Raw genomic sequence first — 19,332 nt, forward strand, 5'->3', positions numbered from 1 at the left:
TCACATATAATGTAATTAATGCTGACAATTCCCACAGTATATAAAAATTTTGCTCCTATGTATACCCATCTCCTGCCTTTATGCTGCATCTGTATACATTGTGTACCCATTAAAATTTATTTATACTTATTTTTATAATTGTTTTTTAAATCAGAAAACAATTGCAAACAAAAAGACATTTATACAGTATTTTATATTTCAAGATCCTCTCTTTAGCTTGGAGTAGTTTAATTATTATGTGTTTAGTTGTGAAACGCTGTAAGTTTTTTATCTGTGGAGTTCATTGAGCATCTTGAATGAGTAGATTTTGTTTTTAATCAAATTTGGGAAAATTTTGATCATTATCTTTTCAAATATCCTTTCTTCCCCTTTCTCTCTCTCTTTTTCCACTGAGCCTCCCATTATACATATATTGTTATTCTTGATGGTGTCCCACTAGTCTCTAAGGATTTTTTCATTTTTTTATTCTTTTTTTCACTGTTCTTTGACACACATAATCTCTCTCTACCATGTAATATGAATATAATGTATAAACTACACTTAATGTATCTGTTCTGTTTTAGGTATAATTAAAAACTGCTCTGATTTAATTATAATTATAATTTTATTTCTGATTGAATTAAAATTCAATATCATATTAAGTCCTCTCATTTTTTATTTTGGGTTATTGGTAACTTACCAGAATGCTCTAAAGTTACTTATCACAATGTAAAAGAATTGATAGCATTTAAGTATGTTGTATTTGAACTGAGGAGAATGTAAACCTGGGATTTGAATATAAAGCACAGCTTTTTCTTTTATTTTTTGTGAGGAAGATTGTTTCTGAGCTAACATCTATGCCAATCACACTTTTTATGAGGGATGCTGCCACAGCATGGCTTGATGAGCAGTGCTAGGTCCACACCCAGGATCCGAAACTGCGAACCCCAGGCCGCCAAAGCGAAGTGTATGAACTTAACCACAACCCCACTGGGCAAGCCCCTAAAGCACAGGTTTTCCATCCAAATTTTTACATAACAATACTAGAGAATAATGTTCTGTGACTTAAGATCTTTATCATTTTTTACTGTCAGCAACATCAAATATTTATAGACCCTCTATACACTGATAAATATTTACTCCTACCCATGGCAATGTCAAAGCCCTACTCCATTTTCTTTTAAATGGCAATTTCTGAGGTAAACTTCTAAAACTGTGATGCAAACACTCTGCTGAAATGTTTTCGTATTTATTCTTTAAGTGAAACTAAGAAGCTTAAGCTTAATAGAGAACGTCCAATTCCCTTTAATATCTGACCTGTCAATATGTTATTTGTGGGGAGTTTTCTCACAAATATTTACCTTTTAGATGGGATTGAATTTTAATTTGTGAAAGAGAACACTAGTTTGTATCAACCTCTTCAACATGCCCAGATGAGCTAACTGGATTATTATGTGGTGGACAAAGAAGAAAGGTATAACGTGAATCACTGATTCACCTGCTTCATTCAAAGTTTCACTTCAGTATCAAAGAAGAGTCCTTTGGTCCCAGTCTTTTTATCTCATGCAGTTTAGGTTGGAGATAATACCAAACACTCCTACAGAACCAAGACTTTGCTATGCTGAATACCTACTAAAGCTATTTGAGTGAAAAAAGTCAAGAGATGTATTTGGGTCTTAAATCAGTTACACAAGGAACATGTACAATGCAGCAACCTCACCTCAAGAACAGGATTCTCAGGGCCAGCCCCATGCTCAAGTGTTAGTTAAGTTCATGCACTCCACTTCAGTGGCCCAGGGTTTTGCTGGTTCAGATCCTGGGTGCAGACATGGCACTGCTTGTCAAGCCATGCTGAGGTGGTGTCCCACATGCCACAACTAGAAGGACCCACAACTATATATATATATATATATATATATATATATAAATATATACACACACATATACACATATGTATATATATGTACAAATATGTACCAGGGGGATTTGGGGAGGAAAAGCAGAAAAAAAAAAGATTGGCACAGTTATTAGCTCAGGTGCCAATCTTTAGGAAAAAAAAAAAGAATAGGATTCTCTTTTTACAGTATCCTATCTTAAATATTATTTTCATCAGAACCATGAGATAATCTTCAATGGTGTCTCCACTAAGTTTATTACAAAAGAATAGTAATGATAGAGAACATTTGTAGAGTGTTACAGAATGTCACTCAACGACCTAAGTCTTTTGCATATGTTACCTCTACCACTTTCAAAAACACAAAATATGTTTATCCTTATGTTTTGGCTGAGAAAACTGAGAAAGTGATAGGCTGAAAACCTCAGGCACCACCACATAACTTTTAAGTGCCAGCACTAGAATTGAACCCTTAAAACTGGCTCTGGAGTATATATTCTTAATGGTTATGTTATAGTGCTTTACCCCTCAATGCTTTTCATACATTCATTTGCCCTTAAGAAACACTAAAAGCATATTTATGCTTATTGTTATCTCATTTGCTTTTTCTGGCTAAGGAAGGAAAATTTATGATCATTACATTTCAAAACATTTTTGTGGGTACATTTTTCTGGCCAGAATAAGGTTTTTAATTTTATTATTTTACTATCATGCCTCTTTATAAAAAAAAGGAAAAACTTTGTTATTTCCATGCATTTTTGTTATCTCCCAGGAGAAGGTAATCACAAACACAACATACATTCATACATAACTTTAAATGTTAAATAGCAAAAATAAATAATCACCTCTCCTTAAAATCTAATATATTTCTAGTATACTTTTCATGAATAGAGAGAGTTTCAAATTTTTGTCATCTTTATGGGCAATGTTAGATTTCTATGTTACTTAAACTAAAGCAAATGAAAATATAAATTTAATTTGTCAGTGAGATAAAAATTACCTATCAACAGAACATTTATGTTGATAATGTCTTTGATTAAATACAAGTTCAAATGAAAATGCCAACTTATTTTCTTTCTAAGAAGTTGTCTCTCAAAAAAATAAACAGTAGCAATCCGATAACTCAAATCATCTTGTATCCAAGAAAACTGAGTTGGAATATCAGGTGTTTGAAGACATGATAGGACTTGAAAAACCGCTGCTTGAATTATTTGTAATGTTATTGACATTGAACTCTACACATATGTGATAGAAAACACAGAAGCAGAGGAACTGCGAGGAAACGTCAGTTATGGAGAATCTGTGACATTTTACTGACCTATGTTTTCTTTTCTTGTAAATGTGATTTTAAACTCTCTAGTCAACTCTTTTTTGTTTTTTTTTAAAGCTCTGTCATGGCAAGTGATATATTTTATTAATTACTAAATAGTTTCATTTTTAAATGTAAATGTAACATCGATGTTGATTTTTTTTTATCATCTGCTTAGCTTTTTCCTTGTGCTGAACAATAACGAAACACTATTGTCTAATTTAGGCGATTTTCCAGATGTCTTTTTAAACATGCATTCAATGAGGGAGGACTCTATTATTCAGCATTTATTTTTCTCAATAGAAGTCACATCATCAGCACTTTCTATGAAATGTGTTTATGTCGTGAAAAGGATTTAAATAAGATAAGCTTCTAGTGGAAGGCTAAGTATCCTGTGGGTACACAGTAAATGGTATTTAAGGGAATGACTGGCAGCCAATTCCGTTTAATCCAATCCACTTTTATTGACAGTCTAAGCTATTATAGATGTTAAGGGTATGAAAAAAGGATGAGAAAGACTTCCTCTAATCTAAAGAACTTTAAGTTCTTTTGCCAGAGATAGACATTTTCATAACTATAAAAAAGGCTATTTATTTTTTTCTAAATCATTAAATATTAGTCAAAGTTTATTATGCACTAAGTAATATGTGAGGCTCTAGATAATATAAAAACCTGACCCTCTTGTTCTAAAAGTTCGAAGTGAATTTTCAACTATAGTAAGAAAAGACTCACTTTTCCAATAAACATCTGTTTTGTGCAAAGTGCAATCAGACATTTCCTTGAGAGCAAGGAATTTATAGTTGAATGATGAATGTAGGTACAAAAATGTATGTGTGTGTGTGTGTTTGGGAAGAGTTCACGGAGACAGTAATAGCTATCCTGTATGAGTGGGGCTTGGATGGAGAGAAAAGGTAAAAATAAGTTGACTTTTTAAGATGAGGGAAGAACACCAATTGCTAAGACTTGGTGCTTGAATGTAATGTTCACATAAAGAAGTGACAAAGCTTAGGATCCAAGGAAGGAGTGCACGGGGACTTGCATGCTCTAACAAAGTACTTGTTTATGTTCGTTTGGTTGGTTTTTATCTAGATGAATTGAAGCCTTGAATCATAGTAGGTACACTTTATAAATACTACCTTTCTGGTTGTGTAGAGAGTCCATAGGCTAAAAAGACAGGAAAGATTGTGTGGGCAAGTGTATTCAGCTGGGTCATGATAGATAAGACTGATTTCAATGACCAAGAAGAGGTCAAAAGACAAGGACAAACTTCCAATAGATGAATAATATAGACCAAAAAAGAATCAAATGTTAGCAAAGAAACCCTCTATAGCTTCGTTATTCTGTGTCTCTGGAAAGTAGAATGTGTACATTCACAGAAGCCTATGCCTCATGTAGCCATGGCATCCTTCAAGAGGCTTCTCTTTTGCCTCTGTGTCAGTACAAATACCTTGATGGTCATGATGTTGCTAGACTTGGCACCATACTTATATATAATAACTCTGATGTGTCCTAGGATTAATTAGATCTCTGCCTAGCTAAACATTAGGACTGCTTCTCTTCAATAGCAGGAGGGAGAGAGGGATGGGAGTGTAGGTGATAGGAGTGGAAGTTGTAACTATGGTAAACAATGTTCTATTTTTGGTCAGAAGGCTAGAATATTAAAAAAAAAAAGTACAGACGGAGAACGACAAATGCCATATGATCTCTCTTATATGTGGAATCTAAAACACAAACAAAATAAAAAACAAAAAACATAGTCATAGATACAGGGAACAAATTGTTGGTTGCAATGGGTGGGGGATGGGGAGTGGGACAAACGGGTAAAGGGGGTCAGTTGAAAAAAAAATGGAATGGAATATCATGTACCATGAGACTACCAACTTCAAAAGCTACTTGTACCACAAGTGTCCTAAAATTCTTAACAGCTGTCTTTTACCCTGGTTTTTTTTTTTAATATTTGGTGTTCCCTTTTGTTATTGAACATTTGACGTCTATAGACACCTATCTGATAACCTAGATAGTTTGTCAAGTTTGTGGTCTTTTCAAATAACTTATTCCAGCACCATTTATGATAACTGGGGCATCTGCTGGAAATTTGCTATGGCATATAACATGGTTCCATATCTGATCTTTTATCATTTTTACACAGCATTTCAGATGTGTTCCCACTATCCTGCTTGCTTAGATTTGGTTCCCTCATGAATATTGATGTCAGATTTGAATTGGTCTCTCTTCCTTCAACCTGCCTATTGTGGAAGCAGTTATCTCCCACAATTTTTTCCCATTCTGGTGGGTTTATTTAGTATAAACTCAGTCTTCTTTGCTTGAATACTGTAAATTCAGTTTTACATTCTGGTTTATATTAATCCCTTCTTTTAAATTTATAGCAGTTACAGTGAGGACCCACGGTGACTTCTTGCATAGATGTCAGTCCAATGACTAGTTTAAAAAATTATCTTTTAGAATCTAGAATAATTCTTTCACCAAACCTGTCTTACAGAGCAATTAAAATTGTACTTTCTTCAACGTATTTTCATCATATTTTCCTCTTAGGCCTGTTACTAATATTTTTTTCTTGGTACTATTATTCTGATTTATTATTTTTCTTGATATAATTAATTAAGTTTGTAAAAATGTAGAAAATAAATTTCAGTTAGTTTTAGCACCTTTAATTTTCTTTCTCTTTTTTATTAATTTCTCCCATCTTATCTTGTGTCTAATGCTTGGAGTCTAAATAGACCAGAAATAATTCTTCATATATCAAATATATCATTACTACATGGAGGACTTGTTTTTAGGGCTATTGTGAGCAATATTACGTTCCTCATTCAAGGGAATTTATCACTGCCATCTACAAAAGTCATTACTTCTAGCCATTAGCACCACCACACACTACTCTCCTGCTTCTTGGAATGAGTAGCATATTGGCTTACTCCAAAATTTAAAATATTCAAATTAGTATTCAAATATTTACCAACACGTTAGAGTCCATTGCCATGTAATGAAACTAAATGAAATCAACTTGCCTCTGAAGATTTTGTTTTCCTGAACAGTTGGAGTCAGCTGTTAAAAGTTTCAAAGGGGTTCAGAGGTACTATACAAAAAAGGATAAAACTTCAGTGATAAGGCTTAGTACACGATGTTTGATATCCTAGAAGAAGAAGAAAAATAAAAGACAGTTGGTCACGTGTCTTATGCATAAAATATACAAGCAGAGGGTATATAAATATATATAACAAAAATCACATATATTATAGTTAATCTAAGCATATGTAATGTATAGTTATAGGTGTTTAAGAGTGAACAACATTACAATATGCAGAAAAGCATATTCTGTAGGTTCTGATTTTAATGTGGAACTTTTTGTAAATACAGAGACAAGTAATAATGATTGACATTTTTGGGTTTAATATTGATGTAGTAAAATAATTTTTTGGAGCAGGTTAAACTTCTTTTTACACCCCAGCTTTGCCACCTACTGAGGGATCATAACAAACCTATTTAACCATATTAACTCCTACATCCTAATACATAAAACATGAAATTGTTCTTGAAAATCTGAAAACACATGTAAAAATATGTGAAATCCAGGCACCATGAAAGTCTCGCAGAAATATGAGCTTCCTTTCTCTACACCTGCCCCTAACCTCATCCCGCTATTTTTACTCAGATCATGTATTTCTAGATTGGGCTTTTTTTTTTTTTTTTTGAGGAAGATTAGCCCTGAGCTAACATCTGCTGCTAATCCTCCTCTTTTTGTTGAGGAAGCCTGGCCCTGAGCCAACATCTGTGTCCATCTTCCTCTACTTTATATGTGGAACGTCTGCCACAGCATGGCTTTCCAAGCAATGCACCCGGGATCCGAACTAGCGAACCCCGGGCCACCAAAGCAGAATTTGTGAACTTAACTGCTGTGTCACCGGGCCGGCCCCTAGACTGGGCATTTTAAGGCCAAGATCTCTAACTTACTGGCCTTTGCATTCCCAGAATAGCAACAAGACTTGCTCACAGTGAATGAAAAATGCTACTGTGGGTTGAAGGAAAAAAAAAAAAAATTGATAGGTGAAAGAAGCAAAGAATAAACAAAGAAAGGAAGGAGGGAGGGTAGGGAGGAAGGCAATCAGGGTAGGAGGGAGAGAGGGAAGGAGCCAAGAAGAAAGAAGTTGCCACAGCGAGAGTCCAGCTTTACATTTTAGTAAAAGCAGAAATGGATATACTCTCATCCTTTAACAATAGAATGCGCTTATGCTTGTAAATGAAAATCAAAAGTAAACTGATGCTTTCTTCTGTGTATTAACTTCTCTCAGGAAAATAAAATTTCTTATTTTTCATGCATTTATAAATAGCTCTTAGGATATATTACGTTAGTGGAACCACCAGCCTAAGACGTAAATGTCTTTGAGTTCTGGACTTGTTAATTAATGAATATTTGTGTCAATCTGATCAGATTCCTGAATTTATTTGAGCTTAAGTTTGCTCATGGAGTGTGACTAGACTGAGCCTTTGTTGATTTAGTACTGTAACAACACAAAACACATTTATCATCACTTTTAATTCTTACTCTGAACATTATGTGCTATTATCTCCACTGACAGATAAAGGACTGCGATTACCTCTTCATCCAACATCCTGCAGTGAGTAGGTTAGAAATTTGGGATCTTAATCTAATTCTGTCTAGCTTTGGGATTCTCCACAAGTTACAGCCTGTCCTGGCTTTGCCCATCCTTGAACGCAGAGTCTGACTTCAAAGACACTGCTATTTTGATTATAACTTGTGTAATAATTAATAATGAGAGATGTTTAACTTTGGATCATTTTGGAATATTAAATGTGAGTATGACTTAAGTAAACATTTGTTCAGTTAAGCTACATCAAAAATGCTAAGGAATGCACTTGTCCCGGAATAAAATGAATTAAATAAATAATAGTGATGGTATTGTCACATCATAAGTGGAAAGATTAAAGAGGAAAAATAGTTCTAAAGTTTGGTTATAAAACAGTGTATAAAAGAGTGTGTCTCATGAAAAAATTTCAAAATGTATCCAGTTCTAAAGAAGATAAAAGCAGAAAGATTATCATATTGAAAAACTTTGAAACTACGGAAGCACATCTTAGCAAGTGCCAAGAAAACATCCTTAGAGAGTATAAAAAAAAAAATTTAAGTGCTACAGCAATTATTATAGAAAGACAGTTAAATTAAATATCAATATAGCGGAATAAGACATTCTGATTATTCTGGTAAAAAATGGAAATTTCAATGAATTCAAAGACAAAATGCCTGAAATATAATGGTACAGATGACTCTACGTTCTTTGGGTGAGTATCTTTCTATTCTCAAAGAAACATGCATTTGCAATTCAACATGCAGATTTAAAGGACAGTTTTGAAAGTTCTAAATTCATAAACCAAAAGTAATCCATTCTAGATAAGAAGGGCTGCAACAAATACAGTTAGACTAGGCAAATGCTCAAGCAGAAGAACTCCTGTTTTCAGGTCATTTTATATTTCAAATACGGAGTTTTGATTCTTCCCACAACATTTAACTGAACAATAAAATTAAACGAGTTCTGAGAGGGCTCAAATGAAGTTTCTGTCCAGCACAGTGGTTTCCTTCACAAGGAAAGAGAAAAGGAAGGGAGCTCTCCTTAGGAAACAGTGTGGGCTAAAGAAAAATAGATAAAATTTAAGCAGCTTCAGAGCGTCTGGCTCCTCAATATGTCACAGTGGGTGAGAGTTCCGTCTTACAAGTTGCTTTCTGTCTACTTGACTGAAACATGTCAAAAGAACAACAAAGAGTATCTCTTAATCCCTTCCACAATTTAGTAGATGAAGCTGTCCATGCTGACGGGAGTAGAATAAAGCTTGAACCTTAGAAATGACTAGTAGGTTATCTCTCATGGGATGGTCTGAAAGAAAGTCTGAAAAAAGCCCCAGGTTTTGGAGTGGTTCTATATTGTAAGAGTTGTATCTCTGAACTGTTCATAGCATGCACGTTGAAATACTAGGATACAATACGATAAAACCAAATTCAAGAAGCTGGTTGGGAAGCTGGCTATGCATAACTTTGGGATAAAACTTTGCTTATCTTAACTTATTCTGGAATGAAACCATCATTATGATTATGCTTAACTAAAGAAGACAATGTAACAGTTTCATTTGACCCACTATCTGTCCTGTTGGATGATGATTAATATAGGAAAAAGAGAGAATATGGCATGTTAATTACTCCCCTATCAATTAAATTTGAATTGAAATAATAATGAAATTAAACTTGTTCTGAGATAACTGGGATGAAGTTCCCATTCAACACATAGTTTTCCTTGTAAAAGGCACCCAGAGGAAAGTACTCCCTGTAAAGTGACTGCAAAGTACACTGATGGAAGGAGGTAGGTTTGCATGACAGCTGTGTCACCTAATCACTTTGTGATGGTGGCCCAGTTACATGACCTCTCAGAGTTTCTGTTTTTTTCTGTGTAACATATTAGTAATGACATATGATTTGCAGTGTTGTTGAGAGGATAGTACATAATGTATATAATCTACTTAGCACAATGATAGATAAATGGTATGTGGCTAATAAATGGAAAATGCATGATTAAGCAAATTTTATTATGAGGCTATAGTTCATTCGGTTCCTTCATTCTTTGAGCAGCTATTATATCTTAGCGTTAACTGGCCTTAGAGGCAAGATCCCTGTTCTCAAGGGTAGGTATCAATTATAAGATAGGGATAATAATTGGTATGATAGATTTAAGGAAAAAGTGGGTGTGATTCTATTCGTTTACACTTTCTACTTTGAAATAGCGTATTCCTTTAGTTCTATTCTTAATAAATTCAATTAATATTGCATTCTAACCATAACATTGATTATAAATTTTACATTCAAGCGAGCAGATATTTAGGATAATTATATTTAAACAGTTATCATCCTCTTGTGAAATGTGACTATAAGTAATGATTATAGTAATCAACAGAAATAAACTATCCGTGGAGAGGAAGCACAGTGTATAAGAGCAAGGCTGTTGGACGTACACATCCTAGGTTTGAATCCGCCTTTGTTACTAACTATCTGTGTGATGCTGGGAAAATTATTTAACCTTTCTGTGTCTCATTTCCCTTATATTTAGTGTATTTATCACAGTGTTGTTGTGCTCATTAAATGAATCAGTGTTTGTACAGCACTTAATGTCTGGCACAGAGTAAGTGCTGCATTTCTGTTTGTTAGGCAAATCTACTTGAAAGAAAATTGTGATTTGTCACTCTTTTGAAATTCTAAAAAGAACAAAATAACAAACTTTGGTTGGGGTATATTGGAAATGAAAGGAATATTTTTTTACTACTCTTGATGAGTTTGTTCTTAAATGGGAAAGGAGACGTATGGGAAATCTCGGAACTAAACGCAATCCAGATAGGATTTGATTTGAAGAATCAGATACCCAGTACAGCTATAAATAAATACATTTGATTGCAGTATTACATGTACTGTGTTTTACAAAGCTAAACAGTACCATAAAGCTTATAATAAAAAAATACAATACATTTCCTAACCTTACCTTTTACTAATTACTATTCCTAAGGGAAAAAACACTTCATTCTTCTTAATAAGTTATCTTAATATTGAAATCAAATCTACTTCAATATCTTAATTTTTCAGTTGCAGACATGATCCATTTGCTTCCTGCTGTGGAAGTTGTGTATATGGCATTCTTTTACCATCATTCCAATTTTGCAACGTGCACAATTCATTAGAAAAGTACATTTAGAGTCTACCTTACATTAGTTCATACAGACTTGTTATAGTTTAAGGATATTCTTTTGGAGATAATAAAAAAAACCACACAATAAAATTGCTTCTAACTTAGATGCAAAGATGTAGAAGATATTGTTCACACTAAAAACTATCTGTTATAGCATCTTACCTGATTACACGGATATTTCCTTTTAGAAATAAATAGCAGAAAACTGTCTTCCTATAAGATGCAATGAATTATTTATACCCTTACATTTCCCTTTTATTACAAGTTTATAAGAATCTTACAGAAAAATGTAACACTCAATCATGCACATACATACACACTTCTATATAGTGAGTTTCCTCAAATATTTTTTGAAAAATGAAGGGCTATAAATAAATGGAAGAACAAATGACAAATAATAGATGTACATATAAATATGCAATCTAAATTTTCATACATTTTTTCTGCCATGTGTTATGATTACTTTATATTATGCCTTACTTCTTCTCTAATAAAGTTTGAGCTATTTTGGTACAACAATTATGCCTTAATCATTGTTCTTACCATGGTGACTTCATTACTTAAAGTTGATTTTCAATAAATATATATCGATATGGCATACATAATTTTTATTTTCCTAGAGTTCTCCAAAATCTGAAACTTTGTATATTCAGTTATTCTGAATATAAATCTTTTGCAATCATCTTTCTGTAGGAAATGTCCAAACGTCAGCATCATTCTCAACAGTTGCAACCTTATTGTGACAGAAAATACAGAGCTACAGTATTAAAAGGCTAAATAATTCAAGAATAGTCTAAGTCCATTCACTGCAAATTTACGCTTTATATGCACAGGAGTGATGAGTTATTTAAGTAAGTCTTTGAATTTTGAGAAAGCACTGCCTTGGATATGAACTCCAGTTCTAAAGATGCCAGACTTGTGTCCATCATCAGCAGAAGCCCAGTACATCTAAGTCTTTGCATGGTTATGACTGAAAGGGAATTGCCTTCAAGACATTTTGCTGCAATTCAGTAGTTACCAAAAGATTCCACTGCCCAGCAGGAAATGATGGCCTTCAGAGTTATAACCTCCTTCAAATGACTGTAACAAGAGTTCTAAAAGATTTTTCTCGCTGTGTTACTATGCACTGTGTCTCATTAGGCTACCTACAGCGCGGTAGTTACAGAAAGACTTGACAGATCTAAAATGTCACTACAATCACTTTTACCAAGTGCTGTCACCCATGCTTAGTCTGCTTTTAGTTTTGTGGAAGGAAATGTAGAAAGGCCATAAAGGTCCTTCTTAATGGGAACAAGCAATTTGGTCTCAGCTCTAAAATAAGGACTTTTGTTAAACTCTGTGAGCATCTTGACAGAAATTCACCCTGGTGAACACTGTATTTATTAAGATAAAGGTCACCCTGTGTCCAGGCATCCACCTGCTTGATGGTACACATGAAATGGATCTATTTATCTGGTTCTTTCTATGTATATGTATGTGTATATAAAAGTATAAGTATGGGTGCAGTCACTTAGCAACATGTGTTTTTATAATTTAATTAATCTCTTGTGTGATTTATTTGGATTTGAGATGCCAAAAAAGCAGCATCTATTTTTCTTGCTTGAGTTAAAAATGAATTGAAAGATAGGCAAGTCTGTCAGACAGGTGAAAGCCAGCAGATTAATGCTGAAATATGTGCCATGCATGTGTGGACAAGTCAGCACCCTAATACTAAACCCCAGAATCAAATTACGAGAAACTGCTCTTATTTCACTTAAACAGGAAGAAGATAGGTTAAAGATCTAGGAGAAAAGAAGAACCTAATATGCTGCTTAAACTCACTAAGATCTTCACCTTCAGCTAGATTTCCATAAATTCTTCTTGTGATTAAGGATTGGACCAGCCAAGTGGATTAGCAGGGAAGACTACGTAAGAGTTTAGAACTAGACTCTTAATAGTCATTTACTCTTCATAATGTTTATTTCCCTGAAATGTCATTGGGCAAACTTGTCTTAAGAGTTAAGAGGAGTGGCTATGTAAAGGACAGGTGGTTAGCACCTCCTCTCTTTATATCAGAACATCACTTAGGTAAGATTATATTTTACTTATTTGTGATATAACCGCCTTCTACTTTGATGTGAGCAATGCGGATCAGGGACTCCAACCTTCTAATATCTTGCCTACACTGTGTGTACGGCACACGCAGGTGAGATAACAGGATGAGTAAATGTCTGAACGAAAAAATAAACTTATGGAGTTTAAATATTGTGTGCATTATTCTGAATGCCACCACTTTTCTGAAGAAATTTTCTAGATGTAGAGTCAAAATTGATTATTTCCCTCTTCATGTTACCATAGTTTTTCATATGCCAAGAAAGTATAGTTTAGTGATCAAGTGTTTTGACTCCGTAGATAAGTTCCATATCTTGGTTCTATAGAAGATTGTCTGTATAAATTTGGCAATTTACACAACTTTTCTTTGCCTTATTTTTTATCAATTGTAATTTGGAGATAACACTAGTTCTCGGCAATACTTCATACCTCATGGTATTCAATAAAAATTAAATGAGCTAATGTATGTATATATAAACAATCTAAAAAGTGTCTGTCACATAATAAACAATTTGTAAGTGTTGGTTAGAATGATTATTATATTTCTGTAGCATTATACATCTGTTTCCAATAACTGGAATGTCAGTTTCTTATAAATATCCTTGCAATGTTATTTAAGCTTCTATTCTTAGCAGTTAACAGCTAGCAAATAAGAAAACAAAAGATGCAAGGAAGTGAGTCTTAAGTCACATGTCTTTGAATTTCTTCTTTTGTCTCCTTTCCGTGTTGATATTACACTTTTCTGAAACCCATTTGCAAAAATTGTCTATGAAACATAGTACAGGCTAAGCTGACCTTGTTTGTTTCATGTATCTTATCTTTATATCTTGACTAAATATATCCTTTTCAAATTTCCTAAGCCACGCCAGTGAAACCCTAGCTGCATAGGGTTTCTTCTAATTCTTGTCTCTACAGAATTTAATACTATTAACTACTTGACCTATGATGCTTCATCAGATTGGAGTACTTCTCCAGGCATCAAAGGACCCCTCCTGTGGTAAGCATGTGATGTTGATCTGGGGAGGGAAACACCTAATGATCTTGACCTTTCAAACCAAGTCCAGCTCTCTTTCCCCCTGCCTACATTTTCCCAGGAAGACTCTGATAGCCCTTATCCTATATTCCCATGTTCATTGTTCATAGGCTTTTGCAAAATTCTGGAAACATCTTAGATGCTTAATGAGTATTTGTTAAATAAATGAACAAATAATGAGATGAGAACAAAAATCTGCATGATTTAAACAGTGATTCCTTAAGTTATCCATGAACATTGGTGTTTGCATCTATAAGTATTTGCTAATACTAAGCGTAACAGGAGAGGAAGGCTCTCCGACAGATCGGCTATTCAGTGGGTTCTGAGCAAGAGATCTCCAAAGGGGTCTGGAGGGGTGGAGCAGCAAGACCGTTATTATGTTTCACGCATGGGAGAATACTTCTGGTTTCCTAAAGATGGAAAGCAGGTATTATAATTTCTTCTTTACAAATAAATGTTACTTGTATGGCTAAGAAATTTTTTCTATTTTATAATAGAAACAGTGAATATTTATTGGACTTTGAAAGATAAATCTGATTGTGCTGTTTTTTTATCAGCATATATTGTACATGGATAATTCCCAAGTACGTGAACACTTCAAAATGAGGAAAACCTTTAATTAAGAAAATTAGCAAAGCAGTGATAAAGTTACTTTAGGGTAAAAGTATTATGGGTTAAAAAAAAAAGTGGTAAAACCTCAAACTCATCATATCAGTTTAGGGCTCTAGGAATAAAAATTAAAAAAAAAATCTTTTGTGATTATTTATGTTGAAAAATGAAGACTTCTCAGTAAGTTCAAATGAATTCATGGTTACAAGTATATTTTCTCCTAAGAAAACAGAGACAATATTTTGGAATCTGGAGAAATTTGTTCTATAAAATGATGCAAAAATTATGAGTAGACAAAAAGTGGTAGATAATGTTGTTCTTTTTCAGAATGATTTTATCAAACGCAAAATGAAAAAGATCTAAAATTACAAACCAGATGAGTAAATATCGTAGGTCAGAAGAAAGATCTTTGAGGTATTTAGCCTGCCTATAAAAGATTAATAAAATTACATTCCTCTAGTAAGCAGACACAATGCTTCTCTTTACATAGATAAAAGATTTTTTGAAAAGATAAACTGAAGAAAATATAAAGTATCTCTCCAAATACAGACTCTGAAAATATAGCCTTTCCTGTTACTTTTTTTATGTCATTATATTGTCAGTTCAACTGATGATCAAGAAAATAAATTCTTTTCGACTACAAAATGAAATTAAATAATTTAATAATCATAATGGAGGAGTTTGACAGAGATCTATATAATGTGTTCAAAAGATCTCAGACTAAAACCAGTTGTATAATAAAAATACATATTTTTATATGCGATTGAAGTTTATTATAATATAGAACCAAACTGTAGTAGGTTCTGTTTTTTTACCTTGATAAAAATATGAGTTACATTTTACCTTTGGTGAAGGATATTGAATAGGATTTGAGGCCTATGGTAGTTAAGAGCTAATGCAGTCATTTCATTAATCAAAATCAGAAGCTTTTTAGCCAGGATATACACTAAAAAAACAGTTCAAAAAATGTACAAAAAGTCAGGCTTTGAGACATAAAATGAAATGACTTTGGATTTATTTTTATTTTACTACAAAATACCTCAAGTTATCTAACTTTCATCGTTTCTCCTATAGATTTTGATGCACAAATTAACAACTTTGACTCCAAATATACATAGACTGTACAGGGAGAGTGTATAATCCTCTCTCTAAGGAAACAAGAGGGAATTCCATTCAAAATTTGGTTGAGATAGCAAGATTGATAACACGACACAGACACTGAAAGGATATGAAAAGAGTTATCACTTACGTAATTGAAGCTTTTGCGGGGTAGAGCAAGGCAGTCCCCCAAAGCAGGTCTGAAAAGGCTTGAGAAAGGAGATGGCTTGTAAGCTTGTGATTTTTATGGAGGTTGGGACTGGGGTGACACACGCAGGAGGTCACATAGTTTTAATCTCTCCCTGGTGCCAAAGGAAGCACCCAGGCTTTCCCAACAGCTTTCCCAGATGTGGGGTACAAGGGGAAGAGGTAGAAATGAGGTTTAAAATCCGTCAGCTGTCAAATATCAAAAAATAGGGCCAGACTCTTTGTAACAAGGGACATATAATTCCCTTCACAAAGTTTCATAGCTGCAGTGGAAATGTTTTCAAAACATTGGAAATTGCTTCATTAACTTTTTGGAAGAGTTATTATAAAGATTATGCCCACAACACCCTCATAAACCCCTTTCTTCCTTTTTATTCCTCCCTCTCTTCTGCTTTGTCTCCCTCCCTCTCTGTCTTCCTTTCTCCTTTCTTTTCTTCTGTTTTTCCGTTTTCCTCTAATTGATAGTCTACTATTTCTTTTAGGTTTTCATGAAGCGTATAGTCTAGTAGTGGAAAAATAGACTTTAAAAATTAGACGAGTAACTATTTACAATTGCCGTAAATGCTATGAAGAATTTTAAGTGCTAGGGAAACATATAATATGGATGTGAGAAGATGGTCCCTGACTACATACCTAAAACTTGAGACATGTGGGTTAGTTGTATTAGTTAAGTGAACGGCAAAATGACTATGGTTGGTGGGAGCAGGGTCCTAATTTTTTAGTGACAATTTAACTATCATTTAGTTTTACCTAAATCATCACCTACATTACTGGTTTCTTATAACTGTTACTATAATCCTCAAATATAATATTACTTGACTGACTATTTTTCCTTATTTAAGAACGTGATAAGGGAATACATTATTACTGTGATCAAAACTGAAATGGAAGTAAAAGACAAAGAGAGAAAGAAACAGAAATAGAAACAATAAAAGTAAGGAAAACTTTGTGTTTATTTTACACCGTTGTATATTCTGTTTCTAGCGTAATACTTATAGATTATAGATGGTCAATAAGTATTCGTTAAATAAAGGATTGAATGAATTAATGTTAGGGAATTAAAAGAATCAATTAAATAAAGAGATATCTTATTTTATATAAAATTATGGATTTTATGGAAGTTGTTTTTTATAAATAGATGTACATATATGAAACCCTGAATATGCACATTAAGAGAATTTCCACGGAGATGCAACACACTTTTCAAAACACCAACAGATGAATTATGTTGATTCTGTTGAGAAAGTTTCAAAGTTAACATCTTTATTTTCTCTTTCTGCTTTTAAAATAGTGTCTTTGTCTTGTAAACGGTTTTATTATACAGTCATGTGTTGCTTAACAAGGATATGTTCTGTGAAATGCGTTGTAAAGTGACTACATCATTGTGTGAACCTCATAAAGTGTACTTACACAAACAGATGGAATAGCCTACTACACACCTAGGCTGTAGGGCGCTAATCTTATGCCGCCACCATTGCATGTCTGGGTCCATTGTTGACCGAAGCATCGTTATGCAGTGCATGACTATAATTTGCCTAAAGAAGTTTTATTTGTATTTATCTACTTCAATTTCTCAGAGCTTGTTGATTCTGTAGTTTTCCTTTGTTTTCCATCACTTTTGATAATTTGTAGCTATTATATCTTCCAATATTAGGTCTTAATCATTCTCTACTTCTTTAATTCTAATTATAGATATCTTAAAAGTCTTTTTCAATTTTTTCAATTTTTTTCTCCATGACACATTCAGATATTTTCTATTGACCTATATTCCAGTTCATAAATACAGTATTTTGCTGTGTTTAATATGCTATTAAAACCATTTACTGAGTTCTCAATTTCATTTTTTTATGATGTAAAATATTCATTTGGTTTTTATTTTAAATATTTATCTATATAAAGTTTTTGCCTGCTAACTCCAATATCTGGATAACCTGTGCACTTTTATGTTGTGTGTGTTTCCTCTTGATTCTCTATCCTATGTTCCTGTCTCTTGGAGTGCCTAAACATTTCTGTTTAAACATAAGACATTGCACGTTAAAAATTGTGGAAGCTTCATACAACATTTGCTTCCTCTAGAAAGGGTTAGTTCCCTCTTCTTCCAGGTAGATAGGGTGGAGAGCAATCGCCATATCTTAATCATGGACTAATATGAATTGAGTTAAGGGTCTAATATTGTTAAGTCTCTGCCTTCTTCTGGCTTGCCTCCCCTCTAAGACCCAGATATCCAGAAGTTTCAGCTGAAGGCCAGATATGTTCAATGGGATCACTCTCCCTGACAGTTTCTGAACTATAAGTCTTGTTTCCTCAGCCTGGGGAGACAGTCACAAACTCTACTCAATTCCTCAGAAACTTCTTGCTTAGACTCTAGCCTCAAACTCAGTAAAGAAGTAGATTTGGCAAAATCCTGAGGTGAAAAAAGCAAAGCTGAGTGTCAGCCTCAGTTTTCATCTCTTTTCTTTAGGACCTTGGCCATTCGCATTTCCAAAGTTTTCTGTTCAGCACTTGCAAGCTTCCAACAGTTCAGGTGATTGTTCTATGCCTTGAAGCAGCCCTCTGTGGAGAAAGCCTGAATTCAGCCTCTTGACCTGGACGCAGAATTGGCAAATGCCCCCAATGGTAATGCAGTGTGTCTCCTTTCTCTCCACATAGCTATATTTCTCCCCTCACCGGAATATCAGAATATTTTCCTTTCAAAGACTTATTGGCTCAAAACCTCTCTGATGCCTTTAAAGACTTATTTGTTTGTTGGATTTATATTTTATGCAGATTTTGCTATTGTTGCTACTTTTGTTATTCTGGATGTGAGTGTTCTGTTCTAAGTTACTTCATCTTACCGACTCACTGTGGTCATCTGATTTATGAAAAGGTGCTTCTGCTCTGCTATATTCTATAAATGGTGCTTGCTCAATTGGATAGCTATTCAGGAAGAAAAATACTGACCCCAATCTGCTAACATTCCTTCAAATTAATTCCGGGTGGGTTTTCAATATAAATGTGAAAGGTTAAAAGAGTAAAACTGTTTGGATAAAAGTAAGTACATATCTTTATAAATTTAGCATGGGAAAAGATTTCTTTAAGAAGACACAAAATGTATATATATATGTTTCTCTGACAGAACTTTGAGTGATATTCTCTGATACACTGTCAAAGGATTCATATCCAGAATATACAAATAACTCCTACAAATCAATTGAGTAAACAACAGATAATACAGTAAAACAAGGCAAATTGAACTTGAACATTTCATAAAACAGGATATCTAAATAGAAACTAATCATATGAAAGGACCCTTAACCTTATTAACTTTATTAATTCTCAGGGAAAGGTAAGTTGAAAACACAAATAGTTATCCTAC

This window comes from Equus przewalskii, chromosome 6 (genome assembly GCF_037783145.1).
Source record: "Equus przewalskii isolate Varuska chromosome 6, EquPr2, whole genome shotgun sequence".
In the NCBI taxonomy this organism is placed as follows: domain Eukaryota; kingdom Metazoa; phylum Chordata; class Mammalia; order Perissodactyla; family Equidae; genus Equus; species Equus przewalskii.